This window comes from Panthera pardus, unplaced genomic scaffold (genome assembly GCF_024362965.1).
Source record: "Panthera pardus isolate Hobbes unplaced genomic scaffold, ASM2436296v1 HiC_scaffold_25, whole genome shotgun sequence".
NCBI lineage: Eukaryota > Metazoa > Chordata > Mammalia > Carnivora > Felidae > Panthera > Panthera pardus.
The window spans coordinates 93,889,016-93,911,736 of NW_026526821.1; the positions used below are offsets into that span (position 1 = coordinate 93,889,016).

The window sequence follows — 22,721 nt, forward strand, 5'->3', positions numbered from 1 at the left end:
GTTGATGGATTTCCACCTTTCACAAAGCAAGGAAACATTTGCCTTTTACTTGTTTTTTCAGCCTGTGTGGGGGCTTTTCCTGAGCAAGAGTGCCTCCGTCTCAGGTGGGGACACACTGCCACCTGCTGGCTCCATGCTTTTTTACACCAAGGCGTGTTTTCTTAGGCCAAAGCGATGTAGACTGTCCCAGACAGCCTATTAGACATATCAGAAAATACCAATAGTTTCTAATCTACTAATTATGAGTGTATGATCAAAAATTGAGATCCTCAAAGAGTAAAAAAGCACAAGGTAATTCCTCTGTGGATATTCAAGGTCATATGTTTGAAAGAGATCTTCACTAAAATTAACAGCCAAGGATAACTGAGGATTCCTTCCATAATTTCAGCATCTCATTTATATTTAATAGGCATTTTTTAACATGGATGAGTATTTTGAATACATTATGTCATGTGATGTGGAAAGAGCTTTATGACACGTGGTACTTATTCATTTACTATTTACATATACGGCAAGAGACAGTTAAACTGCATTCTTGTTAAGCACTTCTGGCATTTGGTACTATCAGTAATTCATAGTTGCCCTCATTAATTTACACGATTAGGCTCCGTGATTAATCTTCTACTATTGGAATGGTGCAGAGGTTAAAAGTTAATACCGATATAAATGGAACAAGCTCTGTAATTTTATCAGGAAAGTGGTTTGAGGCTAAGAGTTCAGGAACATTTTATTTGAAATGGCTTTTGTGTTTCTCCATCACTGACAGTATTCTTTGGGTTTGGAACCTTTAATTGCCTTTACCCTCTCCCCCTAAATTGTTCAGGGTGTGTGATGGGTATTGTTGTCAATGTCCACACTAGTGCTTGATATTTAATAGTGAAGTGGTCGTCTTCCCTTTTCACCTTGAAATTTGGTCCACAGTGGAAATGATACTGAGATTTTTATGCCAGGCAAATCATGTAGCTCCACATTGCTTTGACTTCTCCCATTTTGAAGCTAGGTTTTTGCTTTGTGTTTTCATAACCAAAAGGTCCATTAAAATGCTGTATTTGGCTCTCTTTTTGGTCCATCTCAAAGGAACAAGAAGAAAAAGGCATTTCTAGCCAATGAGGCTTTTAAAAATGTTGATGTCCAGTCTCAGATCACCCCATTATAAACCTGATGGGGCAAGAAGCAAACTTACCCACCCACCACTCTTCCCTTGGTGTCCCCTTCCTCTCTCTTTCAAGAGACAGTGTTGTCCAAAGTATGGAAACATTAAAAAAAGAGAAGAAAAGAAATGAAGGAAAGAGGCAGATTGATAGATGCTCCTGACATGGACGAAGAAAGGCCAGTGGGACTGAGATCCTACTTCCCACATGGCAGAGCCTCCTCTGAGTGCCCCAGCAAGATGGGGACACTCACAGTGGATGGTCAAACTGCCGGCTGGACTCATTTTGCATATACAGCTTTTACCCACATTGATCTCCTTATGTTTTCCAGCCTCTTATTTACCAGACTAGGCTGTTCTCTAGTTTGGAGAGGCAGTGTAATAGAAGGGACATAACCCAGCCTTTGGAGAGTCACATACAGGGTAGGCACCCCCTTCTGCCATCTTACTATCTCTGCATTCCTGGGGAAGTCACTTAGCCCTTTTATGAAAATGGGACTCATAGTCCCCACCTTGTTCAGTTATTAAAAGCACAAAAAGAATGTAATTATATATCCTATCTGTGGAACACTTGTGTGCCAAGGACTATGCCAAACACCTCGCACAAAATAACTGATGCTCGCAACAACCTCTTTATTACCATCATCCCCATATTTCAGATAAGGAATTGAAACAGAAGACAGACTCAGTAATTTCCCCAAGGTTAAAACGCTGAGAAACAGTAGGGCCTCCCACCAAAGCAGATCTGTCTCCAGAGGTGTAGGTCATTTCATGACATGGACTCCTTGCCTGGGTACTGGCTGGAAAACAGCAAATGAGAAATACATCATAAACATTATGTTAGCTAAGCACATAGACCAAGTCTTATATATCTGACTTCCCAGCCCCCTTGACATTGTATTCTGCACATAGCAGGCTTTACAGCTTTATGGATTATGTGTGGCTTGCTTGCTTGCTTTAATTGCCATTCTAATAAATACAAACACATGTACATATGCCCTTAACCCAAGAGTTTCCTAGGGTTGCTATCACAAAGCACCACAAACTGGGTAGCTTAAAACAGTAGAAATTTATCATCTTACAGTTCTAGAGGCTCAGAGTCTAAAATCAAGGTGTTAGCAGAGCCATGCTGTCTCTGCAACTTAGTGGTTTGTGGACAACCTGTGTCATTCCTTGGCTTACAGATGCATCATTCCAATCCTCCGTTTTCACGTAGCATTCTTCCCATGTCTCTTTTCTCATGGCTGTTTTCTTATAGGACACCATTCATATTGCTTAGGGGCCCACACTATTTCAGTATGACCTCATCTTAACTAATCACATCTGCAATGACCCTATTTTCAAATAAGTTCACGTTCTAGGGTAGTGGGGGTTAGAACTTTAACTTACCTTCTTTGGGGGATATAATTCAACTCATACCAAGAGCCGTCTCTCCTTATCCATACCCGGATGATCTCAACTGAGCAAATGAGCCCTGAGAATCCAGGATCAGATAGACCTACATTCAAATGAGGCATGTATCTTTGGGAAAGTTATTTAATTGACTGAGGCCTAGTTTTCTTATCCAGAAAGTGAGGGTATTTACAGCACCTATCACAGAGTGGTTGTGATCTTTAAATGAAATAAGACAGAATTCTGAGCACTGTTTCTGGCACATGAAAATCCTTCAGTCCGACTAGTAGTATTGGGTGCATTCTGCCTGGAGTCTCTAGTGGGAAGCACCGCCGTGGAGATGGCTCTCTAGCCTTGCATTGACTGATACTCAGAGCCGTTAGTTAGGCAGTCACAAGCCCAGCCCTTCCTCCAGCCTTCTCTGCTGTCTTTTGAAAACCAGCAAATGGCATCTGCTTGCCCATAACACAGAGTCAGAATACTCTCTCTGATCTAAAAGTTAGAAACTTCACTAGCTTGGCATTATCCTTGGAAATCTAGCGGCCCAGACTAAGTTGACTTTGCCTCTCATCATTGTCAGATTTGGCTTCTGATCACCCCACCATGTGGCACAGGAACTGGCTGCAGCTAAAGGAATCACTGAAGCAATTGCAAAGCAAGGGAAAAAAAACAGTGGCTGCAGATATGCTGCTGTAGAAGCCAGTAGAGCAAAATTAACCCACCTCTTTAATCACAATTTTGCATCCCAGAATCTTCAGCTGACAGAAATGATAATCATTTGGTTCATTGATTCTGGGATTAATCACTGAAGTTAATCCTGGCATGTATTGATTCCATTTCTGCTGGCTGTAACTAAAGTGTTCAAATTACTTACTCCAACTCTGACAGCAATGGGTTCCCAAAACAAAGGAAGTCAAAGATGAGCTATTACACCTGACAGTTCTGCACAGCACCTAGTGACAGCGTTGAGTACCCATCTCTCAGCAAGAGGAGCCCCTAATAGGGTAGGATCAAGTACCTGTTCTTGCTATTATACACTGGTGTTTTATAAAGTTGATCCATCAGTGTCTAGAAGAATTGGAAGTAGTTTTACCTCAAAGATTCTAAACTCAAAATTTGGCTGCAAAGACAAGCAAATCGTGTAGGCAACACAGTAAAACAGGTCCATTTCACCAACTTGACTTCTATCAGAAAACACCAGCATCTGTTATGCTGAGGTCCTCCAGAGTTTCACAGTACTGACCATTAGCCAACAGAAACTTCATTGCAAAAGTAACATTTGCAAAAGGACAACACAGTGTACTCATCCCTTCCTTAACCTGTCAACGTGAACTGCTGGTCTTATAGAAGCAATGGACTATCTTTTACTAAGCACTCTTGTACGGCCTCTAAAAAGAGAAAAAAGGAAACTTCCAGCCTGGTGTTACGGCTGACTAGTGGTTCCAAGTAACCCTCTCACTGCAGCACAACTAAAGCCTAGAAGAGATACAATATTAATGGCATGGCTGATTTCACAAAAGGTAGGGAAAATCTCAAAACATGATAATATATAGGGGAGAGAGTAATAAGAATAGTGAGGTGGAAGGGGAAGCTGGGTGGCTCAGTTGGTAAAGCCTCCAACTTCAGCTCAGGTCATGATTTCACGGTTCGTGGGTTCAAGCCTCGTGCCGGGCTCTGTGCTGACAGCTCAGCACAGATGCTGTGTCTCCCCCTCTCTCTGTCCCTCCCCCACTTGCACTCTGTCTCTCTCTGTCTCAAAAATAAATAAACATTAAAAAAAAGTTTAAAAAAAAAAGACCTGGGGTATGAGTGGACAGGTCTTTGGTATGAGGGTCTGTCCTATGTGTCACAGGATGTTTTAGCAGCATCTCCGCCCTCTATCCATCAGAGGCAAGTGGCACACATTCCACTCCATTTTAACACGGAAAATGTTTCCAGTCATTACCAAATATCCTCTGAGGGGTAAAGTCACATCCAGTTGAGAACCACTAATTTAACTTTATACTTTTTTAAATCTTATTTTGAGAGGGGGTTGGGGAGAACAAATGGGGGAGGGGCAGAGAGAGAGAGAGAGAGGGAGGGAGAGAATCCTAAGCAGGCTCCGTGCAGAGCCTGACATGAGGCTCGATCCCACAACCGTGAGATTATAACCTGAGTCAAAATCAGGAGTCAGATGTTCAACTGACTGAGCCACTCAGGCACCCCTAACTTTATACTTTTTAAAGCTAAGCATATATGGTAAAATTTCAAGGATCGCCAAAAATAGAAATACATTATATAAATTCCAAACACATTGAGAGAAAACAAGCAAATATTTTTAAAAGCCCAAAATAAGGCAAAACACATAAAACTGGGACAAGTACGCATCATAAAAAATAATGACAGTAAACCAATCTGAATATGTCTATCATAATATAGAGTTCCACTTCACAAAGGCAGCACGAGGAGCTGTTGTCTCCAGCAAAGCAACCATAACTGGCAAAACTTATTTAAAAACAAACAAACATTTAAAGTCTCTGGAAAGTGTCTTTTTTTTTAAAGTTTATTTATTTTGAGAGAGAAAGAAAGAGAGCACAAGCAAGAGAGGGGCAGAGAGAGAGAATCCCAAGCAGGCTCCATGCTGTTAGCACAGAGCCAGACATGGGGCTCGAACTCATAAACCGTGAGATAATGACCTGAGCTGAAATCTAGAGTCAGATGCTTAACCGACTGAGACACCTAGGCACTCCTGTGGAAAGTGTCTTAAAAACATACAGCAAATAAGAAATATTTATTAAATAAAATCTCTATCATGGTGAAAACAGTGTGAACCACTTGAGCCCTCCCCCTCACTTCCCGAATCAGCATGGTGGAATCATAAAGTATCAGAGAGCTTGTTAAATAACACCTTAGGGATGCAATCAGCCAACTCCAAAATGTTAGGAATTGCAGGACAAATGGCAGTATTTCTTTAATGTGTAAATGGCAAGTGACAAAGAGGAAGGCAACATCCTGATTTCCCTGCCCCACCCATGCTGTTTCAGGGAATTTGATGTCATTGTCAACTGCCAGAATAGAGCCCTCAGCTTTGGTGTAGCCAGTCTACTAATCCGTCCCTTTGGTTTCTGTGCATGGTTCACAGGTGATCATGTGATCCAAGGATTCTAAACAAGAACCCAAAATAAAGAACCAAAATAAACTTTGGGACTTCTACTGGGAAATACAAGTCAAGAGTACACTTTGTTCACTTGGACATTTCAGTATTCATTTGTGCATTGCAGTATGCACATGTAAGATAGGGAATTGCTGCAAAATTTGGACCATGGCAAAACAATCTAAGGAATAAGCTAAGCATAGAGAAATGGTCGATCTGAACCTGCAAATAAATTTTCCCATAACCCTATAACACAATTCTTTTCAGTTAACGTTAGCTAATACATCCCCTTTATTTCACAAGCCAGTTTGACTTGAAAGGTCCTATACCTTGCAGAAATCTTGCTACTGGCATTTGAATGTAGTCAGAGGGACTATGTCATAAACCATTAGGTCATAAACCACCTTTCCAAGGAATAGGCCACTTATCAGATGCTAGTTTTCTTCACTGATTAACTCACTGGTTCAGTGAATGACTGTGAATGACTGTCATTCAAAGCCATGAAAAACAGTGAAATAATCAGATATTAGATTCATTGTTGTGTTTTTAATTAACACATGTATTTGATAATTTTTAAGCTTTTGGTCCTCCTTATGATTATGCTTTACATCTCCTTTTCTGGAAATTTTTCATTCCCATTTTTAGATCAGTCCAACTGTTTAGGTCAGTCAATGGGTATTGCTTTTCTGCTTTGATGAAGTTAGCAATATCCAAAGTACTGTCAGTTCCAAGACAAACATAGCTGGGCTCTTCCCTAAGGGAATTTGTGGCCTAAAAGAGGACACAGACACTATACTAAAAAATGCTCAGACTGTATCCTAATGTTCATGAAAGTTGCACATAGAGGAGAGGAGGAGAGGAGGAGGTGGGGATCCTGACAAGTGCCCATCACCCCAGCCTAATAGTTTATGTCATTTTCCCACAAATTGACCATCAGCTGATTCCAACAAAAAGCACTACATTAAAAATATGATATATATTACACGGCATGTTTTTCATTTGAATCAGAGCAACCTCTATTACTCTTATTAGTTACAATGTAATTAGGCAAAACAAAATTTTACCTTAGAAGTGCAGGAAAAAGGAGAGGCAACAGCATATAGACATGCATCAATTCCCAGGTTTCCTCTGTTATCAACAGTGTCACCGACCATTTGGACCAAATGTTTATGCTCTGCCCTACCCTCTGCTGTATTTTCAGTTTCTGAGTCTTCATTTTGGGTCCTGTCCCCCTGAGGTCAAAAGACGTGTAGTTCTTACACTTTCATTCAGTCTAGTAATAATAATACTAAGCTTCACCCTACCTTCCCAAAAAGAAGGGCCCAACTCTGATGTCTATCTCAATTCCTCTTTGTCCGTTCTTGAAATATCTCAACCATGATATAATAATTTTGTAGAAGTCGAACAATTGATTAATTGGTAATATTTTCTAATAATTCAATTTTAGTGGATAATTTATAATCTATCCTTTCTAAATGTCACCTCCCTAATATAAGTTAATATTTTTTTAAACATTTGAAAGCTACAGTAGAATATTAGTTTTACTTCTCAACACTACACACACACACACACACACACACACACACACACACACACACATGAAACATTTACTCTGTTACTCTGATATTTGCTGTCCTTTTTGATGTTTTTAAATTCTGGTTGCAAACCACCACATGATTTCTCTACCAAAAATGTTTTCATGTAACAGCTCAAATGAATCTAATAAGCTACAGAACTGCAGAAATATTTTCTAAGATTTTAGTTTCCAGTTTCAACTTGGTTATTCCTCTTCTCTAATTCTGCTGTCAACAAGTGGGTATGTGGGGAATTTATCAAATAACATCTGGAAGTCTATCAAATAAAGAGATGGTGTTGTATTACTGAATCCTGTCTACAGTGAAATATTTGGATATACTCTATATATGTAACAAAATTTGTTCATTCTATTAATTTCCTACAAATGTTTCTGCTGATTTCCAGTTACTCATTACTCCCAGTTGCTCACAATATTAACTCACTGTCCCTTGCTATTGAATTGTTTTAACATTGCTAGTTTTGTGCTTGCTTTTCCTCAGTGCCCACATGTTACCAGTGACACCAACACGGAATCCACAGGGTGATTTTCATTTTCATAATCATTGCCTACAGTTGTAAAACATTGCTGTCATAAATTTAATTTACAAATATTTCAGAAATTCTCCAATTCACAGTGGCTGCCCTTTTTGTTTTTAATTTCATCTAACTAGATGTATATATAGTCCATAAATCTGACAAAGTACACAGAATGAAATATTCATTAGAAACCCAAGTAGTATGCCAAACTTTGTTTTTTAGCCATATGGTCCAAGATTAGCATTCTTATCTTCATGTACATTCTAATATTGTATCCAAAGAAATATACCAATCTATTTCTAAATTAAATTTAAAAATAAATAGAAATCTGTCAACCTCATTCTTGGCTCCTAGTCATGCAGAGTAAGCAGTAGTCAAGCAGACTTGCAGCTGATTGGCTAAGCAATGGGTCAGGTGGCTCGTACAATCACTAAGAGTCTACCGGACTCCAACATCCTGGTCCCTGGAGGAGATCCAGAAATATGGAGTATCTGAGGGCAGGTTCAGATGGATCTCCAGCTGTATCTATATCCCTTGAAGACTTGCTCCTCTATTCCCAATAACATCATCCCAAATTTTTACCTTTTCCTTGCAGCTCCAACTTACTTCTTTTAACAACCCTCAGCAGATGATCTAGTCTTAGATTTTAACAACAGTGTTTCTAATGGCAACTGACATATATTGAAGGCCTAATATGGCTAGGGTCAATTTTAATTAACATACATGTATTAATTCACTTAACACTCCTAACAGCCCTAAGTTCCTAAGGTAGGAACTTTAGTATCTCCCTTTTAAAGGTGAGGAAACTGTCACCTTAAGGTCAACTACTCAAGATCATACAGCTACTACATGGGAAAACAAGAGATGTAAATCAGAAAATGTGACTCCAAAGGTAGAATTTTGACAGTAACACTAAAATAAATTCTCCCAGTCAAAATCTTCCTCAATCTTCCTGCTTGCATTTACATATATCTAACCTGTACCAGTAAATATATGTCACCTATAGCTGGCTGAATACAACCTTCAACTTCTGTTCTAGAATTGGCCCCCTCCAATAGCCACTTGTTCCCTTTTTCTATCCTTTCCTAACTCTTTCTTATCAGCTCCTCAATGTAAAAGGTAACACTCTCATTTGGTTAATGTGGTATATCGTATTGATTGATTCAAGTGTGTTGAACCATCCTTGCATCCCAAGCATAAATCCCACTAGGTCAACGGTGTATGATTCTTTCAATGTGCTGTAGAATTCAATCTGCTAGTATCTTATTTATGAATATTTTTTGCATCTGTATCCATCAAGGATATTGGCCTATAGTTTTCTTTTCTTTGATATCTTTGTCTGACTTTGGTATTATTGTGACACATTACAAAGAAAAATACCACATTATTACCCCAACAGATAGGGAAAAACATTTGACAAAGTTCAACATTCATTTATGATTAGAGCTCTCAACAAAATAGGAACATACTTCAACCCATATATGAAAAGCCCACACATATAATAATTGATGCAGAAAAGCTAAAAGTGTTCATTTTAAGATACAGTACAAGGCAAGGACTCTCACTGTTACCACCTCTCTTCAGCACAGTACTGGAAGTCCTAGTCAAAGCAATGAGATACGAAAAATAAATAAAAGGAATCCAGATCAAAAAAGAAGAAGTAAAATTATCTCTGCAGATGACATCTTCATATATGTAGAAAACTCTAAGAACTCAACAACAAACCTGTTAGAACTAATAAGCAGATCTGTTAAAGTTGCAGGATACAAAACCAACACACAAAAACAATTGCATTTCTTTACACAATGAACTATCTCAAAAGAAACTTGAGAAAACAATCTTATTCACAATGCAACAACAACAAAAAGATACTTAGCAATAAACTTAACCAAAGAAGACTTGTATGCTGAGAATTATAAAACATTGAGGAAGGAATTAAGACAGATCAATGGAAGGGTATCCTGTGTTTATGGATTGGAAGATTTAATATTGTTTAAAAATTCAATGCTACCCAAGAAGACAAGAAGCTGAAGATAGGACATGGAGGCCATCAATATAGTTAAGGAATTGGTAGAGCAAAAGGGACAAGAGGAATCTGTTAATAATCAACTCTTTGAGAAACAAAAAGGGAATAACTAGAGAGGATTATGAGAATTAAAGGAGCTACTTTATTTAAAAAAATTTTTTTAATGTTTATTTATTTTTGAGACAGAGAGAGACAGAGCATGAATGGGGGAGGGTCAGAGAGAGAGGGAGACACAGAATCTGAAACAGGCTCCAGGCTCTGAGCAGTCAGCACAGAGCCCGACGCGGGGCTCAAACTCACGGACCATGAGATCGTGACCTGAGCCGAAGTCGGACGCTTAACCGACTGAGCCACCCAGGCGTCCCAAGGAGCTACTTTTAATAGGGAGCTTCAACTATGCCTGATTCTGCTGACTGTATTGAAAAGTTAGAACAGGACAAGAACACTGGGTTCAAAAGGAAGAGATTTTTAAGCCCTTTGAAGATTGTTTTCTGTGAATTTAGGAGTAACTTTGAGGAAAATACACGTAGGCATCCATTGAGGATGGGGGATTGGACTGCTTTCTTAAAAAGCTCAGTATGAATGGAAGAAAGATGCACATCTAAACTCAGGATTAGGTGAGGCTTAATTAAGGTGGGTCTCATTGTTTCAGCTTTATCTCTTCTTTCCCCTGCTTTACTGAGGTACACTGATGTAATGAAAATTGTGTAATTTTTTAAAAATTTTTTTAACGTTTATTATATTTATTTTTGAGAGACAGAGAGAGTGTGTGCAGGAGAGGGCAGAGAGAGAGAGAGGGAGACCCAGAATATGAAGCAGGCTCCAGGCTCTGAGCTGTCAGCACAGAGCCCGACACCGGGCTTGAACTCATGGACCGTGAGATCGTGACCTGAGCCGAAGTCGGCCGCTCAACTGACTGAGCCACCCAGGCACCCTGAAAATTGTGTAATTTTAAGATGTATAACATGATGTTTTGATTGTGAAATAATTACAGTCAAGCTAATTAACATATTCATCACCTAACATAGTTACAACTTTTGGTTTGTGCGGTGAGAACACTTAAGGTCAACTCTCTCAGCAAGTTTCCAGTATACGATACAGTATTTATTAACTATAGTCACCATCCTGTACATGATACCTCCAGAACTTACTCAGCTGCATAACTGAACCTTTGTACCTGTTGACCAACATCTCCCCATTTTTCCTACCTTCTAGACCCTGGCAACAATCTTCTACTCTTTGTTTTTATGAGTTTGACATTTTTAGATTCCACACATAAATGAGATCATTCAGTATTTGTCTTTCTGTGTCTGGCTTATTTCGCTTAACATCATATCCTCAGGGTCCATCCATGTGGTTGAAAACAGCAGAATTTCTTTCTTTATTTTTAAGATTGAATGATATGTATATGTGTGTGTGTGTGTGTGTGTGTGTGTGTGTGTATGTGTAGTATTTATATATGGTATTTATATATTTATATGTATCTTCCCATTTTTTTATTCCTTCCCTCTCTTCCCACCCCCAAGTTCTAGCTCTAGTGAAATACATCCCCTTTTTTGTATGAACTACATATTTTTCACTCTTATGTGCTATTCCTTTATTGGAAAATGCTCAGCTTCAGAATTTTACACTCATTGCCTTATATTCATCTTTCAATATCCAGTTCAAAGTGTCTGCATCTCTGAGGTCAAGTCATACCTCCAAGACAAATTAAGCTCTTTCCTGACACCAGCTTTTATTTGTACGTCCCTGGACTGGTTCATGCATCACATCTTATTGCAATTTGTTTATACTTCCCTCTCCCTCACTAATTTTCTAACCTCAGTTCCTAGTCTGTGAAAAACACAGAGTCTCGGTGTTTTAAAATTTAAAGCTTATTGGGCACATGGGTGGCTCAGTCGGTTAAGGGTCCAATTCAGCTCTTGATTTTGGCTCAGGTTATGATCTCCTGGTTTGTGGGATGGAGTCCTGCATCACACTGCTTGGGATTCTGTCTCTTTCTCTCTCTCCCTCTCTCTCCCCCTCCCTCTGTCCCTCACCTACTGGTGTGCACACTCTCTCAAAATAGATAAACTTTTTTTGTAAGTTAAAGGATAAATAAATGGGGTGATCTCAGTTGAAAGAATTAAAATGACAAGGGCTACGATGTTAAGCTGACATTAAAAGCATCCAAGAAAGATTACCACTTACCTGAAATTTATAGAGACAGTGAGAGAGAAAGAAAATGAGAATGAAAGACGGAGGGGGAGAAAGAGAGTGATTGAGACACTTCAGGTGATTCAGCATATCACTCAATGCCTCATTTCTGCAAAGTGAATGTTTAAGCTTCTAGATTCTGCGGTGCAGACAGTAAAAAAGGCAATTGACTAAAATTTGGAAGAGTTAGGGGTCTAGTCCACAGAGCATCACTGATGATTTTTATCTCTTTAAGAAAGTGATCTAATCCACAATTCTCAGTTTTATCTTTTGTGACATGTGGACGTTACCTCATGGTCCTGAAGGGTCCAGGAAAAAATAGTAGGGAAATAGTACTAGCTATGTTTTCACCTGCTCCTCCTGGAGCTCCTCACCTTTAAGATGCAAAGTGAATACAGAAAGGTAAAAGACTACTGGATCAGCACCAGAAACAAGGAAGTTGACCCACCTCTGCCCTCTCCCCACGCCTGAGTTCTTCCTGCAAACCATGGCTTGAGGAGAAACTTCTTTCTCAAATTGTGATGCGTATTACAGCAGTAGCATGAGCCCTGAACTGAAAACTGTCCCTTATATATTCCATGTTATTTGGCCAAAAGTTGTTCGAATGAAAGGGAATTGGTTAACGCTCACAATTTAAATGGCACTTTGATCAGAAAATAAAGTCCCCAGTGACTTGTTTTAGTCCCATCAGTGTACTGTAGTCACTGTACCCAGTGATGGTACAGTTTGGGGTGTCCGTTGGGGTTTGGGCAATGGTTTTTGCAACTCCTAAATATTTTGGCTCTTTTTCAGAATGAATGAAGTCTACTTATTTTTGTTTTTTTCTTAAATTTCTAATTCATTCTCAACCAGCATTCTGTTCTGTGTTGTAATTGTTAAAACTCTGAGCAACGTATCGGAGCAGGTCCCCGCAGTACTGGGTACTGGGGGCACTGCGCGGGGTTGGCTGAACCTCAACTTCTGATTAGCCCAGCCTCCAGCCTGTCAGGCTTGGCTGAGGGCACGTTGGGCCCCGCCCCAAAACGGATTGGCTTCAGAACCACTACTCCCCGCATGTTTTCTCTCTTTTCCTCCCAGAGTTTTTTCCTTTCTCCTTCGTAAGTCTCCATCTCTCTCACTCTGTACCACTGTTCCTATTTCTCTGTCCAGCCTTCAATCTTTCTCTTTTTGCAAGAGTTTTTATGTGCGAATATTGGAAATGTTTCTGCACTCTTCCAAACGCCCACCAGAGGGGGCCCTGTAACCCGGCGGTCCTGTCTCCGTCTCTGCGCGCCCTAAAACGACCCTACTTTCTAGGGCTCTAAACACTCAACCGATTCTCAATTCCCTAAATTTCCGTCTCTCCCAGCCCTTAAGGGGCTAGGCTGCTGCCTCTCTAATCCTCATTCGCTATTCTCCTCCCCAGCGCCCCGCCCCACCCCCAAGACCCTCTGTTTTCGGCTTCCTGGAGGGACCCAAGTTCCCCACGCTGCTTTCCCCCTCTCTAACTTTTAGCCTCCGATCCTATAGTCCCCGTCTCTGCCACTTCCTGCCCCAACTCTCCAAAGAAATGTCCTTGACAGCTGTCAAAGATGCACATCGGTAGGGTCTCCTTTGTGGGGCTGAGCTCCCGTCCCGCATCGCTCCCCTTTTGGTGACTCGACCCTAAATGCCTACCTTTCCTCTCCCAGGGGAAAGGGCCTAGGACCCATCTAGGATTCACCTTGAACAGCTCTCCCTCCCGGCTTGATGTTACTCGAAACACCAAGAACAACCCTCCTCCCCCCCCCCCCCCCGCCCCCATTGCTACCCCCCGCCTCCCTGTACCAGGCCACTAGGGTCTCTTGGGTGGGCGGATCTAAGCTTCTGCACACCCGCGCCAGGGCCGCGGTTCCGAGGCCCTCCCAGGCCCTTCTGCGCGCCTCGCACTCCTGAAGACCCCCATTTCGTGGGCTCTGGTCATCACCCCTGGTCTGCCCGACATCCCCACTGATTGCCTCTAGTCTTGTAAGCCGGCCAAGGCTTCCTAGAGGACCGCCCCGTTCGCATCCTGGGCGAACCCGCCTTGTCCCCCGCCCGGTTCCACCAGCAGCAGAAACCTGGGGTAGAGACCTCCTTTTCAGGGCTGAAGGCTGGCGGGGGGGGGGGGCGGGGGGAAGCGGAGCGAACCCGACGTGGGAAGGGTTCCACGTTCTGATGTCTTGCTCTCCTTTCTGACCACCGCCCCCACTGTCGCACTGTGGTTAGACCTCGGATGCCCTTTGATCCTGCCCCCAATCCCACCTCCACCCTCCACACCCCCTGTCTGCGTTGTTCTAAGAGCCTCGCTTTACCAGCTTCTCGCTCTCCTGTCTTTCTACTCAAAACCTGTCAAGGACACTCTAGCCTGCTCTTCCCTGGAGGCCCAGCCCCCGTCGTCGGCATCCGAGGGTCCCCAGTCTCTTTTCCTAGAGGGATGGGGTTGTGGTTTGCATCCCTCGTCTTCGTTTCACCGAGTGGGCTGTTATGAGTATCCCCTCATGCCCAGCTTAACAGCCTCTGGCGACCCCCAGGACACCCCCCGCTTCCCAGCGCTTCTCCGGTGCTCTTTTCCGCAGCCTGAGAGCCTCTGACCCCTAAGCCCGGGCCTCTGCACCGTTTTCATTGGGCCCTCTAGGTTCCCTCGCTGCTCTTTTACAGGCCCTAACCGTCATTGCTGTTCCCCAAATCTCGCTCGCTGACCCCGTCCGGGAGGCACCGTTTAAAACTACCTTTCACAACACCTTTAGCCCTAAGATACCGGTCTACTGAGCTGTGCCTCTACCCACAACCCATCCCAGGAGATCAGTTTTCTCACCTGTATTTAAATGGTATGACGTAACTCCTCCCTCATAAGGTGACTAGGAAGATTAAGTGGAAGTAATTTGCCTCAAGTTTACAACAGCCCCTGACACTTGATAAGTATTTAGCATGTGTTAGTCATTATTATTGTATGTTAGTGCCCCCAACCCCACAGTAACATACTTCTTCGATCTTCTACCTCCAACACTAGGGGGCGTCCGGGGGCCTACTTCCAGTTCTAACCTAAAACACCAGAGCTTTTGATGAGTGACTCCCTTAGCTTACAAAATCCTCAGTGCCCATCTGCAAGAACTTAATCCTCAAATCTCACTCCAGGGAAAATTTTGATGAAGATTTTGATGAGAAACAGGAGTACACCCCTCTGGTTCTCATTCCGAATCTGATTCTGATTCTAAGAAGGTCCTGTCCATTCATTGTCTTTGGAGCTATTTTACATCTGTGTGAAGCTTTAGATAACATAACGATGTAAATATTTGTTGTCTGTAGACATGCCAAAAAAATACTGTTGGGAACAACCCCTCAATCATTTGTAAATATAACAGTTTTGCAACCACTTGCAAAATTCATTTCAGTATTAATTACAAACAGCTTTCTTTTTTTGGTTTCTTTAAACTTCTTATAATATCTTCCTGGTTCTATCACTTAATAATTAAATAAAATATTTGACAGGTTCATTTTATGTCTGTAGTCATGATTTTACCTGTTTTCAGTATACCTTTAACAAAACCTATGAGCCCATTACTATTAATTTTCCCTTTTTATGGAACTTAAAACCGAGATTGTGATTCTCTCTGGCTGACGCTAAGAGAGACTCTCCCCAGGTACTTCTTCACAAGTCCAAACCTTCCCCTTAGCATAACTGCTTCTAAAGGACCTCTCAGTGATGTCCTCCCAGGCTGCTGCCCTGGCCACTGTGGGAAAACAAGCACCTGCAGCTTGCTCTGCTCCCCAGTCAGTCCCACAAGACTACCCCCAAACATGCATCCCAACCCAACCTTTTCCAAGGTGGCCCTGCATCCTGCATAGCTGAAAGCCTGCTCTCCTGCACAGGCTTTAGCCCCAATCCAGCCACATCCAGTTCTCAAAAGGCTGTGTGGATCTGGGCCTCCAGAAGAGGGCGCCCTAGACCCCGGCTAACAGTGGCTGACCACCAGTTCCAGGGACTCCCCTCTGTAGAAAAGGCCTTGCCTGCAGTTCTAGATTCCCGCTCTTCTCAGCTGCTGCGGCACCCAGTGCACTTCCTGCCCAGTGTCTCCTCTCTTCCGGCCACTCTCCCCACTCAACTCCCACCACCTGATTTGAGACCAGGTCTGTTTGATTGCTAATCCTATGCTCTTTTCTGCTCGAAGACATCTAAATGCTAGAGGCCCATGGAGTTTGATTAGTGGAGCCTCTCCAATAGTAAATAATGATAATAGTAATAAAAGAGCAAAGCTTAACTCTGTCGTGGAGGGTGTAAATGGATAAGATGAAACAATCCTGACTTGAATTATGCCAGCATCTGACAATTTTGTTCCTGTCTCACATCGGCTGGTAGGGTGGGCATTCCTCTTTTGATATTAAAAAAAAATGAACATAATATTTTTGACAATATAAGGAACTTATTCATATTTGAAAATATATTCTTATAAAACTGATTCTCTCTTTTATCCACCCTTCAGTCTTAAGCTACAAGTAGTAGGGAGTTGGAATAGAGGCAAATCCAACTCTCCTTCAAATAATTTAATAGGAGAAAAAAGCTGATTAAACAAATAGTTACAAGAAACAAGCACATTGACGTATTCAATTTTAGCAGATTAACCAGGTGAATTGCCTTTGCCTGCCATAGGAAGGCATTTCGTGAATGGTGGCCCAGAGCTAAATCTAAGGGGGTGCTGTGTTTTTCAAGGGCTGTTGAGGTTCAGAGTTTGGTGATTTGCTCACTTTGAGTTATTACATCTATATCCTTCATTGATTTGGGGGCTGGGGGACAGGTTGCATTAAATTGCTATGAAATGAAAGAATCACAACATCTTAAATTTGGGGGGGTTTCTAAGAAGCAGTGAGCCCATCCTCTGCAGGAGTCCCATCTCAGAATCACCTCTAGTGTCACCCAAAGTCTGTTCAAAGATGCAGGTTCAGGGAAGTCACGCTCTGGACACCAGACATAACCTCAAAGGATATGAGTGGCTAAGCTGATATTCTTGTTGGAGGCTCTGTCTCATTCTGAGCCAAAAATGGACTATAATTCTCATAGAGCCATCTCTGGTATAGCAATAAAACCATTAGTAAATGTAGAACAAAGATTTATCATTAGATTAAAAGACAATATATGTGTGTGAGAGGAAGTTAAAGCCCAAGAAGACAAGTCAGTAAAACCACCTCCTTCGTTCCTGCCGTGTCCTTCCTTTAGGTAACAATGATGTTACCTTAGGTTCTGTGTTCCAGGCATTGCTGAAATTCTTTCCAAAGTGGGTGAACAAATACCACAATAATTAATCTAAATTGTAGGCTTTTGGCCTGCTGTTCCTTTCTAGATAATTAAAGAAGCAGGAGAGAAGGTGTATGAGCTTAGACTGGCATTGTAGTGAATTCAACTCACAGGAATCCCTTGGCAGTCGTGTGCAAGGTCCCCTTTCTTTTCTCGTCACTGCATCCTGTAACCAATACAAAGATTTTCCCTCTACCTCCAGCTTCTTCTTTTGAAGAAGGTAGTTCTACCAGGCCTCCTATAAGAAGAAATCACTCTTTTTCCAGATTTGAGGTACTTGAGAATCATACCTGCCAGACAGGGCCACCTTTGTGATAAGAGAAGTGAATCTGGATATGCTCCAGGAAAGGGGTCTGTAGATCAGAAATCACACATGTGTGTACATGCCCTCTCTTGCTGGCCCAGGCCTAGGTGCCTTCTGAGGGAAGATGACTTCCTCTCTTGGAGAATTGTGGGACTTAGCATCCAAATACATGTGGGATATAAAATCTATTCAGCACCTGGCTGACTCGAAATTTACTCTCATCTCTGTTTACTTCTGGCTGGGCCCCTTCATCTCTCTGACAGTCAGTCTCCTCATCCTAAAATGAGGTGTTAGACTAGACCTGGAATCAGCTCAGTTTTTATGAAAAAGGCCAGATATTAATATTTAGACTCTGTGAGCCACACAGTCTCTGTTGTACCTCCTGGACTCCGCCTTGGTAGCACCAACAGCAGCCACAGACAACACATAATGGAGTGAGGGAGGCTATGTTTGCAGGCCATAGTTTATGGGGTACTGGACTAAACGGCCTCTTCGCTTGGGTCAGCCTTATATCCTAGGGTTCAGATTACATGAGGCAGAGCAGAACTTGATGGTCTCCGATTCTGAGAGCTCGGGTCTGCTTCTCTACTTCCTGCTCTGACAAGGTTGTCAGAATCTTGCCGAGACTGACAGTTGGCCACTCTCCTGCTGGGTCTCCTGCCCAACCAGACTAGGGTACACTGTTACTCACCTGATGCTACCACATGCACACCTGCTCCCATCAGGCAAGAGAAATGATAGCAGCATACTCACTTCACCCTAGAATCGGCTCTACCCTGAACTTAGCTCCGCTTTGTTCCTGCCCTCAACCGGGGCTGCTGGGACCATTTGCTGCTGTGTGTTGGTTTCTCCATGTGGAAAGAAAGTCTGCCCTATACTCCACAATTCCAGTTGTCAAACCTGACCATTCTTCAGCACTGTGTTTATTGTATCTCCTACCCAGGACCTACCCCAGATAAGGCTTGGTTCCACATCTTAGATCCTTATTCTCCTACCACTGCCTTGCTTAGAGCACCAGACCTGGCTCATTCAAGTGTTAAGATGTATCAATTATCAGGATAGAGGCTCAGATTTCTAGAACTGGAAAGAGGTTTTGAAAACAGGCAAAAAAAAAAAAAAAAAAAGCCCACTTATTAGAATTATTGCACAAGGTCAGAATTGGATCAAGAGTCAAGCTGACAAGCCCGTAGTAAGCTGTCCCATGTTAACCTCTACATGGAGAACATCAGTGAAGCAGGGTGGCATAGAAATCTAAGCGTTAAAATTGAAATGGAAATGCCTAGGCCTTTGGACTCCTTGGCATGGGCTTATGGTGCCCTCTTGTGTTTACTTCTGAGAAGTGTAGACTTCTGTCTGAAATCTAAAAAAACTTCCATTTAAAAAAAATCATTTAAACTGTCTGATTCATTCCCCAGTGAAATTGTAAAGAAGGAAAAATTTCTAAGCATACATATTAATCCCACATTGATCTCAAATCTACATATTATCTCATTTTATCTTCAAAATGTTTATCTGAAGAAGGAGGCCAGACAGGTGTTGACTCCATTGGACTTAGTGGAGACAAAGAGCCTTGTCTGAGGTCACATAGCTAATCTGTAACAGAGAAGCCAGTGACATCAACCAGGGCTCCTGACTGCACTAAGTCTCATATTTTCACTGGTTATTTCTCAGGGCTTTTCAAGTTGAGCACAAACATCCCCAGTTCCCATCTCTCCTGGGGTCAGAATACCTCCAAAGCAAGCAAGAGTCAGTGGCTTCACAGAGTGTGGGGTGTAAAGTAGGAAGCTGGTGTCAGAAACAAGGGTGGGCCAGGATTAATGCCAACCAGGTAGACTTCTGCATGTGCTAAGTAGCTCAGTAGCAGTGTTGTCTGTGGGCAGTGGCAAAGTGGGGCTGGCATTTGTGTTCTGTGCCACTAAGGGGCTGGGAGTCTGGAGCGGGGGCTCCACTGATGAAAGCTGAGGTACTTACAACACATGGAACCTTATCCCTAGACCCTCTGCCTATGCTCCCTCTGTTCCAGCCACTATCTGCCTCTTCGCCACAGCCATCTGTGTGTCCATACCTGTGCATCTTTTCTCATGCTGTTTGTACTGCCTAGGAGCTTTTCCTGCTCAAGCCTTCGAAATCCTACTCATTCTTCAAGGCCAAGTTCAAATGTCATCTCTTGCCTCTGGCTTTCCCTAATTTTCTCTTTTTCTGTTACCTCCTTCCCACATACCTCTCCTCCCTGAACTCATAACTGCTTGTGCACCTGTTTATAACGCATGCATTGTTCAATGGTTATTTGTCTCTCCTATACTTTGTGAGCATCACTATAAAAAAATACACCATACTGGGTAGCTTATGAACAACAAAAGTTTATCTTTCACGGTTCTGGAGACTGAAAGTCCAAGATCAGTGTGCTGGCATGGCCAGGTTCTGATGAGGGCCCTCTTCCTGGCTCACAGTTGGCACGTTCTTGCTGTGTTCTCATGTGCTGGAAGGGACTCAAGATCTCTGTAGATCCTTTTTTATAAGCACTAATCTCATCCATGAGGATTCGCCTTCATGACATCAGCACCTTCCTATAGGCCCTACCATCACTTTGGGCATTAGAAGTTCAACATATGAATTTTAAGGGGACACAAATATTTAGACCATAGCATACTCTATACTATATCTCTGCCTCTTATCATTTCCTTCTTTAAAATGAATTTGACTTCTCCAAAAACAGAGACTGGCTGTTCCCCTTTCCCTATTCTCTCCGTGGCATGGCCTAGCATAGGAAGAGGCCCATGTTAGGAACTGAAACATTCTTGAAAAACTGTGCATGATCCCTAGTTTCTTCAGTTTTCCTCAGCTTTGGTATCCACATCATCGTCCTGTCCTGTGCCAAGCCTAAATTTCACATGCTCTCCAAATCCCTCCACCTTCCCTTTATTCCTTTTGGCACTGAGTTTATGCCTAATCCTTTCTCTCCTGTATCTGTCTGGTCCTCTGAGGGAGACAGCAGCCATCCATAAGGGTGGACCCTGAGGACAGGGCAGGACCAGGGAGGTACTGTCCTAAGTGGACAGGTATTGGAAGCTACTTTTTAAGGTGAGGTCTAAGGAATAACATCATGGCTGAAAAAGGAAAAACAAAGTAAATTGAAGGGCTCCTGGGTGGCTCAGTCGGTTAAGTGTCTGACTTTGATTCAGGTCATGATCTCACGGTTCATGAATTTGAGCCCCATATTGGACTCTGTGCTGACAGCTCAGAGCCTGGAGCCTGCGTTAGATTCACCCTCTCTCTCTGTTCTTCCTCAGCTTGCACTGTCTCTCTCTCTTTCTCTCAAAAATAAAGGTTAAAAAAATATTTTTTTAAGTAAATTGAGTTAGTGGCCAAATTGACACAGAGTGGAGAAGGGAGTGAGTGGAAAGTAATGGTTACAACTGGGTCTAGGGAGATAGAGCCACTTTTTTTTCTTTACTTTTTTTTTTTTTTTTGGCTGTAGTCCACATGGTAAATGAGTGAACTAGCCTGAAAGTGGCCTAGAAATGTTTCTGTTCTAAATATTGCCAGCAGACTCCATGCATGACCCTGTCCCTAGGAATACTGTCTTAGAGAAAAAGAAGAGAAGGAGGGAGGGAGGAAGGAAGGGAGGAGGGAAGAAAGGGAAGGAGGGAGGGAGGGAGGAAGGAAGGAAGGAAGGAAGGAAGGACAGATTATGAAAGAAAGACAAACCTCCACCTTCTCTCCGTCATTAGAGCAGAAATTACTCCAGGTCCAAATCATTTTTTGTTTTTCAAATCATTTTGGAGTCAGGTTTCTGTGTCTACACCTTGCTGGAAGTGCAGCCAGACTGTCTTTTTTTCCAACCAGTCTTAGTGTTTCCGGCTATAATACCGGAATTTTCCCAGAGAGGGCCACTTCTCAGTCATCATTGTGGGCACTGAGCACAGCACCATACAGGCAGCTAAATTGTTCCCTAAGCCCCATCCTGACCCTGTGGCCAGGATTCCATCCATGGTCTAGGCATAGCATGGGCCCCTGCATCCTACAGTTTCTAGGATTTTTCACTGGTCTAGTTCTCAAGGTGGTGGTAGGAAAACAGCAACCCGAGCAGCCTTCACCGCTGGGTCATGTCTCCCTGCTGCATAAGTGCACTCACATCTCCCCAAATTGGACATGGCAGGACCTCACCATGGCAGCCAACAGCCCAAATGTATGGTGTCCCCTCACTGCCATGAGTGCCCAATTTGCTCTTGTCAGTCTTCCCAGGCCTGGCATCCTCTAGCTCCTGAAACGACCAAGTCTGTGGCTGAATTAAAAAGTGAGGTCTTGCTGAGATCTAGCCAACCTCCCCTCAGCTTTTTATGCTTTTTTGTATTTCCCAATTATTTTTAATGGATATTTATGGCTCATGTAATTGAGGAGAAAGCAACCAGAGCTGCTGCAAAGACCAAGATTATTTTTAAAGAACGCTCCTGGAGACAGTTCTGATTTTCTCAGAATAGACACCCAGAATTGTTGGTTACAGTTTGCTCTCTGAGCAGTTCACAGTAATGGGATCCAGAACTTAAATGACAGTCCTCTGGTGTGGCAGCTCCTGACATCCATTGCAGAGGGCACAGGAGGTCACCAGACAGCAAAAGACTAGAGCTGGAGGCCAGTCATCACTCCCACATCTTGTCAGACTAGAGAAGTCATGACGAGAACAGCAGAACTATTGATCATCTGGCTCTGTGCTTGAAGCCTGACCTTTGAAGACTGCCAAAGAGATGGAGACATTTTTTGCAATAGTAAAAACGATAAGCATGTATTGAAGCTTTATTATGAACCAGGTACTCTGCTAAAATATCTTACTGAAGATAATACTGAGCTTGTGGGGTAGGTATAATTTCCCTTTTTCTTTTAGACAAAGCCAGTATGCAGACACCAGTCTGACAGATTGCAAAGCAAATTATTTCAAACAATATGCTATATTATCTGTCTTACAACAGCATCTGTATAAGAAAGAGCTAAGCCAGCATGAATCCCAAACACACACACACACACACACACACACACACACACACACACACACACAGAATCACCTGCTTACTAGATCATTAAATGAATACATGATAGATAGATAGATGGCACCATCTATGT

The 22,721-nt window shown here is 42.4% G+C and overlaps 1 long non-coding RNA gene across 1 annotated transcript; it reads right to left on the bottom strand.

The window, feature by feature from the left end:
- Positions 1 to 1,763: 1,763 nt before the first annotated feature.
- Positions 1,764 to 13,744, bottom strand: LOC109264841 (uncharacterized). The gene is made up of 4 exons (XR_002078898.2): positions 13,666 to 13,744; positions 6,740 to 6,907; positions 2,540 to 2,624; positions 1,764 to 1,950 (listed from the first exon to the last, which is right to left on the bottom strand). It is a non-coding gene; the product is annotated as an uncharacterized LOC109264841 (long non-coding RNA).
- Between the last annotated feature and the right edge of the window lie 8,977 nt (positions 13,745 to 22,721).